This window comes from Lepidochelys kempii, chromosome 11, assembly GCF_965140285.1.
Source record: "Lepidochelys kempii isolate rLepKem1 chromosome 11, rLepKem1.hap1, whole genome shotgun sequence".
Lineage (NCBI taxonomy): Eukaryota > Metazoa > Chordata > Testudines > Cheloniidae > Lepidochelys > Lepidochelys kempii.
The window spans coordinates 65,279,633-65,292,245 of NC_136390.1; positions in this window are offsets into that span (position 1 = coordinate 65,279,633).

The window sequence follows — 12,613 nt, forward strand, 5'->3', positions numbered from 1 at the left end:
TGTTAGGGTTAGGTTTCTGGGGAGAATGCATGTCATTGCAAATATGAGATTTGCGTTCCATAATATTCTGAAATCTGCTTAAAATTTGCTGTTTTGGCAAATATCCCTTTTGCCATGACACAGGTAAAGAGGTTGAAACATAACCCAACAATACCAACACCCATAGATGAAAGAAACATTAAACATCCTAGTGTGGTCTAGTAGGTGGTGTATAGACTCAGGAGGCTTAGGGACTATTCCTGGCTGTACGACTTTGCCTGCTGTGTGACCCTGAGCATGTCGCTTTCCTTCTCTATGCTTCTCTTTCCCCTCTCCCCCTTTGTATTATCCATTTAGACCAGTGGTGGGCAACCTGCGGCCCGTTAGGGTAATCTGCTGGCGGGCCGCTAGACAGTGTGGTTACATTTGCACGGCCGCCCACAGTTCCCAGTGGCTGCAGTTTGCTGTTCCTGGCCAATGGGAGCTGCAGGAAGCAGTGGCCAGCACGTCCTTGTGGCTTGTGCCACTTCCAGCAGCCCCTGTTGGCTGGGAACGGTGAACCGCAGCCACTGGGAGCTGCAGGAGGCCATGCAAATGTAAACAAACTGTCTGGTGGTTCACCAGCGGATTACCCTGAGGTGCCGCAGATTGCCCACCACTGATTTAGACTGTAAAGTCATCTGGGCAGGGACTGTTTCTTACTATACAATCATAGAAATGGAGGGTTGGAAGGGATTGTGAGAGGTCACCTACTCCAGCCCTGGGTGCTGTGGCAGGACCAAGTAAACCTAGACCAATCCTGACAGCTGTTTGTCCAGCCTGTTTTTAAAATCCTCCAATGACGGGGATTCCACAACAGCTCTTGGAAGCCTATTCCAGAGTTTAGCTAATCTTATAGTTAGAAAGTTTTCCTAATCTCTAACCTAAATCTCTCTTGCTTCAGATTAAGCCCATTACTTCTTGTCCTACCTTCAGTGGGCAGGGAGAACAGTTGATCACTGTCCTCTTTATAGCCACCTTTAACATATTTGAAGACTGTTATTAGGTCCCGCCTCAGTCTTCCTTTCTCAAGACTAAACTTGCCCAGTTTTTTCACCTTTCCTCATAGGTTAGGTTTTCTAAATTTTCTATCATGTTTGTTGCTTTCCTCTGAACGTACTCAAATTTGTCCACAACTTTCTTACACAGTAGCGCCACAGAACTGGACACAGTTCTCCATCTGAGGCCTCACCAGTGTCAAGTAGATCATGACAGTTACGTGCTGTGTGTTACATGAAAGACTCCTGTCAGTACACCTGGAATAGTATTGGTGGAGGGAACTAGAAATAAAAGGTCACTGAGTGCACACCTGGTGGAGCTGGTAGAGTTTCCATGGGGAAGAAGCTACGCCCTGTTACACATGAGGGCTTGTCTGGGAGCGTGATTTCCCCACTGACGGTGACAGAAGAGCAGATGGGAAAAGCCAGTGCGAGGAGTCAGCGTTCGGGCAATGTAGCAGATTGTATCCACCTATAATGGTTGGTGGATCATCAAAGAGCGATGCAGAAGGCTATGCATTTGTTCCAGGAACCCTATCCAACGGAACGGCAGTCCCTCCTTACGTGGCAGGCAGAGCAGCCAAAGAGCCTGCAAGAGTTCATAAAGGAACAGATGCAGCAGCAACTGATACAGGGCCTGGTGGGTCCCGTGACAGAGAACAGCAGTGGGACACAGGGGGTGAGCCTGTGTAAGATGGGCCCCACAGATGACCCTGATGCACTTTTACAAACTTTTGAGAGGGTAGCAATGAAAGCCCAGTGGAATAAGGGATCGTGGGCCCTCCGAGTGGCACCTTGTTCAAGACCAGGAGGAACAGGCCCAGGACTATGACAGGGGTGAAGGCACCTATCCTGGACTGGGTTGGGTTGGCCTTTTGGTCAAAAAATGACAGACATTTTGGGCCGCTAGATGGACTGGAGGTGACCCAGGGTGTTTGCGCAAAAAATAACAGACTGGGCAATTCACTGGCTAAGGCCAGACACCCTAAGCATGGAGAAAATAATAGACTCGATAACATTGGTGCAGTTTCTCCAGAGCCTCCTGAAAGTGCACCCATTTGGGTCCAGAGGGACCAGCGAGTGACCCTGGAGGAAACGGTAAAGCTTGCAGAAGAGTTAGTGGATGCAGACTTTCCCAGGAAAGAACTACTGATGTTTCAGGGACTGGACTCAGCGAAGAAGGTAGGCGAGTTGACCACACCCAGGATGATCAAAAGAGTCCCTAGTGGAGGAGAACATGGGGGAGGGACAGCAACAGGTCCTGCTGCATTCTCCACCACGTTGTCACAGAGTTCACTAGTCACTGCTAGGGGTGCCTCTTCATGGCCACTCTGGGGATTAGCTCTTTCAGCTTAACTCCCTCTTCTTGCGGTTTCTTGGCCCATTGTCTTGCTCTGCAGCCTCTCTCTTGCTCCTCACGAGCTGCAGCGCCTCGTCATTGTAACTTAGCCCTCCAGCCAAGTCACAGTAGTCCGTCCCTTCTGGAGTTCTACGAAAGTCCTCCACAGCATCCCAGCCAGTCCTTACATCCACTGTCCTGGGTGAGTCACTCCCTCAGTGACTGGGACAAATGCTCCTGGACAGTCTTCAAGATCATGGTCCAGAGTGGGCCACTCATTCAATGGCTGCTAGGGGGAACTCAAGCTCACCCTGTACTCTGGGTTCCAGTTTACAGGCCCTATCTCCAGCAGCCCAGGTCTGTACTACCCCAAACCTTCCTGCCTCTCCCCTGGACTACTTCCTACCTTGCCTATCCCAGGCTCTCATTCTGCACCTTAGCTATGCCCCTATCGCCTGGGTCTGCTAGACAAACCCTTCCTCTTTGGTCCAAAACCCCTTTCTCTCCCTTACCCCAAGGAGAGCGATTACAGCCTTCTGGCCACTACCAGCTCCCTGTTTTTATAGAAGCCCCTCCTGTTCCTCTAATGGTGAGCTTCCCTGGATTAGGGCTCTCCTCTCAGTGTAAATATCCCCCAGCTTGCAGCCTAATAGGTTAATTGGCCCATCTGGCCTATGTTAACCCCTTCAGGGCGAGTGTGGAGAACACACCCCATCTCAACACCCCAGAATGAAATTAGCCTGTTTCGCAGCTGCATCTCACTGTTGGCTCATATTCAATTTGTGATCCATTATCACCCCCGGCTCCTTTTTAGCAGTGCTACCACCTAGCCCGTTATTCCCCAATTTTGTAGTTGTCCACTTGATTTTTCCTTCCTCAGTGAAGTACTTTGCACTTACCTTTACTGAATTTCATTTTGTTGAAGTCAGCTATATATGTGTGCATGTGTGTGTGTGTACAGGGCCTAGCACTATGAGGCCCCGATCTCAGCTGAGGACTCTAGGTAGGGTTGCCACCCGTCCGGTTTTCACCCAGACAGTCCGGGTTTTGGTTTATGTGTCCCGGTGCCATTTACAAGCCCTGGTGTCAGTTTTTTTAATCTGGGGGGAAGAGGCAGAGCAGGGGTGTGGCCTTGGAGTGGGGGTGGGTGGGGAGGGGAAGCAGATGAAGGGGTGGTGCCCCAGTGGTCCAAAGGTGGCAACCCTAATTGTAGGTGCTATGTAATAGAAACAATAGCAATAAAAAAGCCAGACTCACATGTGCGAAAGCATTTCAAATCCATGTCAGGTCTTTCTACTCACTGCTCCAGTGCTAGCATGAAAACAAACAGCAGTTTACTCCTTAACCTTGCATTGCATCAATTTTCCTCACAGACTTTTAGCCCCTGGTCAAAAATTGATAAGGCACATCCCAGTCTGACAGATGAACCATGAAAACCCAGTTGTTGTGTTCTCTAAGCCCTGATGGTTTAAACTCTGGATCAGTTGATCAACCTGTACATATGGATGAATGGGGAGTTTTATATCTTGTTCATGGGGATTACCAGCAGAAATTACTTTAAAAATAACACACAAAGGGGAATGCGTGCTCAAAGAATATAGGTCAGTGGAAGTGCAGGGTTAAGCAGCGGAATTGAAATCCAGTCAGAATGTAAACAGTGCGTGACCTCCTTCTTCAGCATAGAAACCCTTAAAGTTTTTTTCTGTCTGGTTATTAAAGCAAAGAGTGGGCCTGACTTTTAAAGATCTCAGACCAGCCTGTCTCTGAATACAGCTTAGGTTCTTGATTGACTGCAGGCCCAAACTGTAACATCTATGTACCAGATTTAAGGGCACAGTCATATAGATAAACATAGATAGACCCTCACCTGGTGTAAGTCAGTATAGCTTCATTGACAGAGGGACTGTGGCTCACTGTGGATAGGAAAATGCACTGGAACTCAGGAGATGTGGATTCTGTTTTCAGCTTTGCCACTGGCCTGCTGGATGACTTTGGGCAAGTTACTTCACGGCTCTGTGCCTCAGTTTTCCCTTTTGTAAAATGGGGATAATGGTCATTATCTCCTTCAGGAAAGCATTTTGAGAGCTATGGTTCAGCGTGAAGTGGTATTTTAATTACCTTGAGTTATGACAGCTGAGGATCTGGCTTGTAATTATTTGGTTTAGCAATTAATTGCAGGTGCAAAATTATGGGCACAATTTTGTGGACGCAAAACTGTACTTATAAAATCAGAAGGGGTGTGTCAAACTCGTGATCATTGGCGTGTGCATGGGTGTGAAATTATATAAGGTATATCAGTCCTGTTTTATAATCAGAATTTCCCACCATGACCCTAAGCATGACCTGTTGTCCAGGTCAGCTACTACAAAGGGTATTGCAAAATGTCCTATTTGTAGGGAGTATTTTTTTGCAAAAGAAATCTGTTTAATGTAGAATTGTGGTAATCCCACTCACGCCCCCCATCAGATAACCCATTGATTGACTTCAGATAACCCCTTCTCATGATCACTGGTTACATTCAGAGCCTTGCTTAACTTATTTGCCTTTTTGCACTCTTTAGATAAAAAGAAAACCCCTTTCCACTCAAGCTGTTTGCTTTGTATTGTGTGACTTAGTGGAAGGTGGAATCGCTGAGTCCATGTTACTGCACAAAGCAGCTGACTGATTTTTTTTTTAAAATTCTGGAAGTTCCCTCATTGGTGGCTCATCCATACAGGGCCATAGGTCTCATGAGATCTGCACGGGACCCTTCTGATAGGAGGCACAAGTAGGGTGGCTATGCAAGCAGGCTGCTGCACATCCTGGCCCTAATCAAACAAAGCACTTAAATGTATGTTGAAATGGAATGTGTCATGTGCTTAAAGTTAAGCATGAGCTTAGGTGTGTTGATGCATTGTGGTCCATGGGCCCCACAGAATAGGTGCATGCCAATTCTGAATCTACTAGTGAAGAGGGTAGTATTGGGGGGTAAAACAGGGAAGGATCACGGGAGCTAATTCACACGGATCCAGGGGCCAGGAAACCTCATGGAAGGGAAGCAGCTGCTTCTCCAGTCTCTAAGTTGCAGAAAGGCTGCACACTATTGGATCTGGCAGGCTGCATAAGTATGGATCTCTTCCTTCCGCCCCCAGTGCAGGACAGTGACATGAAGTCTGACTTCCTAGGCTTCCTGTGGGATTTGAACTTTCCCCTCTAGTAAGCTCTGCTACAGTGAAGCTCAGTTGAAGTAGAATGAAACCCTCCTGTAGTTTTCATGAGCAGCGATGAATGAACTGCAGTTCTGGCTACTGGGAACCTCTGTGCATAATGAAATAGGTTTTCTGGCGATTTTTTGGGTAGAACAAGCTTCATTCAGTATGGGCCCAATTCTGCGGCCATTGATCTCAATGGGAACAGGAGCAGGCCTCTGATGAAAGTTCCCCCGTAATTTTATTTTGACTGAACTAGCTATCAGTTACAACCAAGATTTTCACAGGTGACTAGTGATTTTCACAAAAAGAACAGGAGTACTTGTGGCACCTTAGAGACTAACAAATTTATTTGAGCATAGGCTTTCGTGAGCTACAGCTCACTTCATCGGATGCTCACGAAAGCTTATGCTCAAATAAATTTGTTAGTCTCTAAGGTGCCACAAGTACTCCTTTTCTTTTTGCGAATACAGACTAACATGGCTGCTACTCTGAAACTAGTGATTTTCGGTGAATCTACATTTGAGTGACCAGTTTGAGAAACCTTAAAGGGGCTGAGCCCCCATCCTCTGAAAATCAGGCATCTTCAGTCGGGAACCCAGAATCCTTACTCACTTTAAAATCTTGGTCGGAGGCTTTTATCAAGCCATGAAATATTGATTCTTGCTGCTTTCCACATTGCAAAGTAACTGTATGATAGTGGTTCGCTTCTGGGTTTTACACTTAGAACAATTTTAAAATGTATCTCTGTTTAATACGCACATTTGCCTCCTCCTTCTACTCTGTACCTCGGCAGGACACTGTAAATAAATGTGAAATAAAGTTCAGTGTCCCCCCGCCATAAATTTTTTTAAAAGACTATTTTCCAGTATAGTGTCAGCCAAATAACACTGGTCACCTTCTTCAGATTTGTTTTTTCAGTACTTTAGATGTTACCATCTGACAGATCTTCTGGCTTTGTGGCTTTAAAGTCCCTAACTTCTCAAATGCATGTCTTTTATCTTGGAGCCCTGGAATGAATTTAAACTGACCTGTAGAAGGGATGAGGAGAGGGAAGGAAACATACTAGCAAACAAACAAACAAACAAACAAACCAACCCCCCACTTCTTATCTGATAAAAGTTTTAGCTCTAACAGTGATACACTTTATTTTTCTGGTTTCAGAGTAGCAGCCGTGTTAGTCTGTATCTGCAAAAAGAAAAGGAGTACTTGTGGCTCCTTAGAGACTAACAAATTTATTTGAGCATAAGCTTTCGTGAGCTACAGCATGCATGCATCTGATGAAGTGAGCTGTAGCTCACAAAAGCTTATGCTCAAATAAATTTGTTAGTCTCTAAGGTGCCACAAGTCCTCCTTTTTATTTTTCCTATACTATTTCTTTCTCTCAATTATTTCCATTTTGGCTTTGACTCAAGACAACAATCCTATTCAGGACAGCCCTTAAACATGTGTTTAACTTTAAGCACATGCTTAAGTCCCATTGAAATCACATTTAAGCATGTGCTTAAAGTTAAGTAAGTGTTTAATGCTGCCCTCAATAGGAACAGACTAATGACTTGTTTAAGAGCTCTCTTAGTAATGCCTGATACATTTGCTGGCTGTAGAAAGTCAGCAGTTCATCGCTTCTGTGTGATCACTTGTGTGGTCTGAGCTGATATCATACCACACAATTTGAGAGTTGTTTCCTGGTCTTTGCAGATAGGTTGCTTCTCCTGCCTCATGCAAATGCAGTGACTTTGAAAAGGGAAGTGCTTCCCAGATTTGAGGGGTAATCTCCTTTTGGTCCCTGGAGAGCTCGTTAATAGACTTTACAAATCATTTTTTTAATAATAAAGAGGGAATGGTATCAACAAATACAGGTAGCGTAGTTCAGCGTGCTCACTCAGTGGTATGGCACCACTTTACATTCCAGGAGGGTCTGGCCGACAAGAAGGACCATTGTGTTCTGTGTTTGTACAACATCTTGCACAGGGAGGTGCTAGTCCAATACCTAAGCACTACAGTGATAAAATAATAATAATAACAGCACTGGTTTTTTCTACCAGAGCAGCTCATTCATACAATACCGTGAGAGGGCACTATAAATAGCACGCTGGGCACTGATGTTGCTGCAGCATGAAGAAGGCTGCAGGCTCAGCTGTGAGCAATTACACACTTTGTATTGGGAGATGATGAGCACCTGGGCTAATGGTGTAATTGGGGGGGATATAAGTGGAAGGAACAGGAAGTAATGGGAAGGTTGGAAGGAAAGCTCAGAGGTGAGCCTGGGCTGAGGCGTGAAGGTTGTGGGGAAGCTACCTTGTGCTGTAAGTCTGCAGAATGCTGTGATACTTTGTAAGGAAAGAATAAATATGGAGCTGGTGAAAGGGTAATAACCTGGGGTGTGTTTGTGACCGTGAGGCCACATGAACTGGCCGCTCAGCAAAGTACACTGGATAGTGACTGAGGTGCCCTGTGACAAGTGGAGGCTTGTCCAGGACTATTAACCCTTGCAGCTGAGAGAAGGAACCTTGAGGGGTAACCTGGGCGAAGGCAGGTGATCTGGGCACCAGGGACAAGATGCTGCGCTGGCTAGTGGAACAAGAAAAGGGGATGCAGAAGACCCAGCAGGCGGAGGGGCAAGCCTTTCTGGGTTGTCAGGTGCAGCAGCAGCAAATCTTGCAAGAGTTCTTCAAGTAACAGACCCAGATGCAGCAACAGCTGCTGTACAGGCTGGTGAATAATGGGGCTGAGACTATGTAAGATGGCACCAGGGGATGACCCTGTTGCCTTTTTACTTTGAGCAGGTGTCTACTAGCTTCAGAGGGGACAAGAGTGCATGGGACCTTTGACTAGCCCCTTATCTGGCTGATGAGGCTGATATGGCCCTGAGCGAGTGCCAGGCCATAGACTATTATACGCTGAAGGCCACTATTTTAGAAATACTGCCAAAAATTCAGGGCATCCCAAGTGGAATGGCAGGATACGTCCCTATGGCCTTTGCAGAAATTGTTAGACTGAGCCATTTGATGGGTACAGCTGGATAGACAGGAAATTGAGGCCTTAATGGACTCTGTTATTCTGGAACAGTTTACACACAGCATCCCTGAGATGACAAGAGTCTGGGTGAGGCATCAGCCAGAATCTTTAGAGGCGGCAGTAAAATTAACAGAGGAGTATGTGGAGGCAGACTTTCCCTGGAAAGAGCTCCATAGCCCTAGGACCAACGACGGAGGGAAGAAGGCTGAAGAACCTCATGCTGTGAAGCCCAGGAAGGGATGCCCGGGACTAACAAGGGGGCCCCAATTGGCCACACAATAGTCGTCTCTCCCCCACCCCCCGGTGCAGGGGCAAAGGACACATAAAGAGAGAGTGTTCCTACGTGCATTACAGGTTCACAGAGTTCTGTCGGTGAACAGGTCTAAAAGGGGGCACGGGGATAAGGACAATTCCTGTCAAAGTAAGCTGAAGAAGAAGGCAGCTGAAGCAGAAGGAAAGTTTAGATGTAAACTTTAGGGTAGGGATAGTAAAGTCGTTGCCTTACTCGGTAATGTTAGGAACAGAGGGGACCTCATTCCCCTTATGTGAAAAGGGTAGATGGTGGGGCGAGGGAAGGGACCCCAACCAGTTGGGTCAGCACAAAAAGCTCACGGGTGTGGATGCTCCAGGGAGTCCTCCAGGTTCAGTGCATGAGAACCCTAGACACGTGGTAACACGCTCAGAAAGATGTGAGACCCTGGAGGACTTGGCGGGAGGAGTAAAATGCGAGGAGGGGCAGCGGAACAGAGTGTGCTAGCTCAGGGACACTTGGAAGAGAAGGAGGGAGGAGGCTCTGCTAGCTCCTGGGAGGAGCAAGCCCAAGCCAAGGCACAGGATGGAGAAGAAGCCGAAGAGAGGGAGAGGGGTCCTGCCAAGGAAGCTTTGGTGGGTGAACCTACCCTGATAGTCCTGAACCAGGGGCAAGATAAGTCAGGGGAAGAGAGGGATCCTGAGGTGGTGGCTCTAGAGGGACAATTCACATGGGTAGATATAAGCCAAGAGCAAAGTAAACTGGAAGAAAGATCTGTGGGATGTGATTGGTGTGATGACCAATGGGCAGAGATGGAGCTGTGGGGAAAATCTCCACCCTCTAGGTGTCTTTTTTGGGTGGAAAGCAGGAGACCCTCACTGGTGGTCCATGGAAGGCCAGCCCCAAAGGGAACAGGAACCCTCAGTAGAATATCAACCCTTTAAAGAGGGTAGGGTCCAGGAAGCAAAGAAGACCTCTTTCAGAAAAGGCCTCAAGTGAAATAAAGGGGGTCAGGGTGTGTGTGAGAGACAAGGCACTCTTAGTAGTGACAGGGCACTATAAGTAGCTGGTCACTGATGTTGCTGCAGCATGAAGAAGGCTGTAGGCTCAGCTCTGAACAATTACACTTTGTGCTGGGAGATTGTTAGTACCAGGATGGCAATCACTGGGCTACCGGTGTAATTGGGAGGACATAAGTGGAAGGAACAGGGAGCAAGGGGAAGCTCAGAAGGAAGGCTCAGAAGTGAGCCTGGGCTGAGGAGTGAAGGCTGCGGGGAAACCACCTCTTGCTGTAAGCCTGCAGCGATACTTTGCAAGGAAAGAATAAATACGGAGCTGGTGAAAGGATAATAACCTGGGTGTGTTTGTGACCCCATGAACTGGCCAGGCAGCAAAGTACACCGGGTAGTGACTGAGGTGCCCTGTGACAAGTACAAATTCACAAATAATGCAAAACAGTGTCAAAAGAGTAAACTCTTTGGGCCATGTCTACACTAACAAACGTACAGCGGCACTGTAAGATTGCTTGCATAGCTGCTCTCTGTCGATGGGAGAGAGCGCTCCCCTCGACATAATAAAACCACTTCGACGGTGGGCTCTCCCGCTGACCTAGCACTGTGCACACGAGCGCTTATGCCGACTAAACTTAGGTCACTCAGCGGTGTGGTTTTTTCCAAACCCCTGAGTGACATAGGTTTTGCTGACATAAGTGGTAGTGTAGACATGGCCTAACTCCTCTGACTTCAATGGAGATTTACAAAGTAAAATTGGGAGCACAATTTGTACCTCAATATACCAAAAAACAAAGAAAAATGGCTAACTATGACTACAGGGCGGTTAACTAGCCACTTCCCCTAAAATGGTCCCTTAGCACGTATTCTAACTGCTTATACTAACTCTTCATTGGATCTTGTGTTTAGCTGTGACACACTGAGTACCTTTTCCAGACCTGAAGAAGAGCTCCCTGTAGCTCAAAGACTTGTCCCTCTCAGCAGCAAAAGTTGGTCGAATAAACGATATTATGTCACCCACCCAGAATGCAGAATCCGAGTTTGCGTTTCAAGCACTGAATATTATCCAACACAATGAAAGGAGGAAAAAAACAACTCAAGGCTCGAAATATAATCTGTGATAGTGTGAATATAACTTAACAGATGCAAAATGCTGAGTCCATAGGAAAAAATACTAGTTTATGAATTGCATGTACGAGTTTGTGTGTTTGCATGAATTCAGAATGACCTTTCCAGTACAAAGTGCACTTCTCTGGTATTCATTCATTCATGAACACGCCTGCCTTTTTTGTACACGTCCCCTCTTCAATACATACCGTCAGGCTGCATCAAGGGCATTCTGCTGCCTGGAAAAACACCTCCTATCATTCCCCTCTTTGAATCTGAAATTGAACAGCTGTGTGCTATTTTATTTTGGAAGTGTTGTCCTTCCCTCACCGCAGCTCTAGCGATGAGTGAATATCCAAGAGGTTTGCTGGCCGGGTTCAGATAAGCCCCTCCGCCTTTGTAGTGCTTACCTAACTGATCTGAGGTTTGCTTTCCCATTCCCCCAACTACATCCATCTCCTTTCCTCTGCCACCTATGCCCATTTCTTAATTCTCAACCCTTCTCTCATACAGGCCCACAACATTCTGGGCATGACCTCATCATGTAGCCTTACCCCAGTGTCTTCCCCTCTCCTTAACGTGTATCAGGCACCCAGCTCTTCAAACTAGTTACTCGATGCACTGTAACTGAAGGAAATACTACCATACGGTACTTGCATTCTGTTCAGCTAAAGCTATTCCAATTGCATATGTATTGCTGAGAGAATGTGGGTACATACATAGGGCACTCAAATCCTTTGGCATAATATATCATAGAATATCAGGGTTGGAAGGGACCCCAGAAGGTCATCTAGTCCAACCCCCTGCTCGAAGCAGGACCAATTCCCAGTTAAATCATCCCAGCCAGGGCTTTATGAAGCCTGACCTTAAAAACCTCTAAGGAAGGAGATTCTACCACCTCCCTAGGTAACGCATTCCAGTGTTTCACCACCCTCTTAGTGAAAAAGTTTTTCCTAATATCCAATCTAAACCTCCCCCACTGCTATGCCTAAGTGCTGAGCTGAGCGCCCAGTTTTATGTGTCTACCTGCTACTTTGAGTGTTCAGTTAGGAGATCCAGGGATTCTATTTAAGGCATTCATGCTTTAAAACTGGGGCCACAGTTTTAAATCAGTAATGAGAATAATGTATGAAAACAAATGTATCTTTCTTCCTCAGTTTCTGGGTTCATTATACATTCCCTCCCCCCCCACTCCAATTCTGTCTAATGGGGAATGCCATTACATTTGGGGAACATACTGGAAGGAGTTGCAGGAAATACATGACGCTCACCAATGTTTGGTGAGAATTAGGAAACCGCATGGAGTCCATTTCAGCTGCTGACTTTGTGATCTTTGCTGATACATATTTGTATTGTTACTTGTAGTGCAGCAGCATCTAGGAGCCCCAGTCATAAACTAGGACGCTGTTGTTGTGCTAGGTGCTGTACAAGTATGGAACCAGAAGAAGGTCCTGGCCCAAAGAGCTTACAAGCTTTCCATTTCCCTACTTTCTTTTGCAATATGCTGGTAGCAACCACATTATTTTTTCCCCTTTTGTCCAATATGTGTAACCTGTCCCCAACATCACACACCAGAACTCTAGGAAACCTAATGGGTAGAAAATCTTTCTAAGATTACAGTCCTGGAGACTACTGGAAGAATAAATGCAGCTGTTCCTAATCTACTTGTTAAATAATATTCCAGA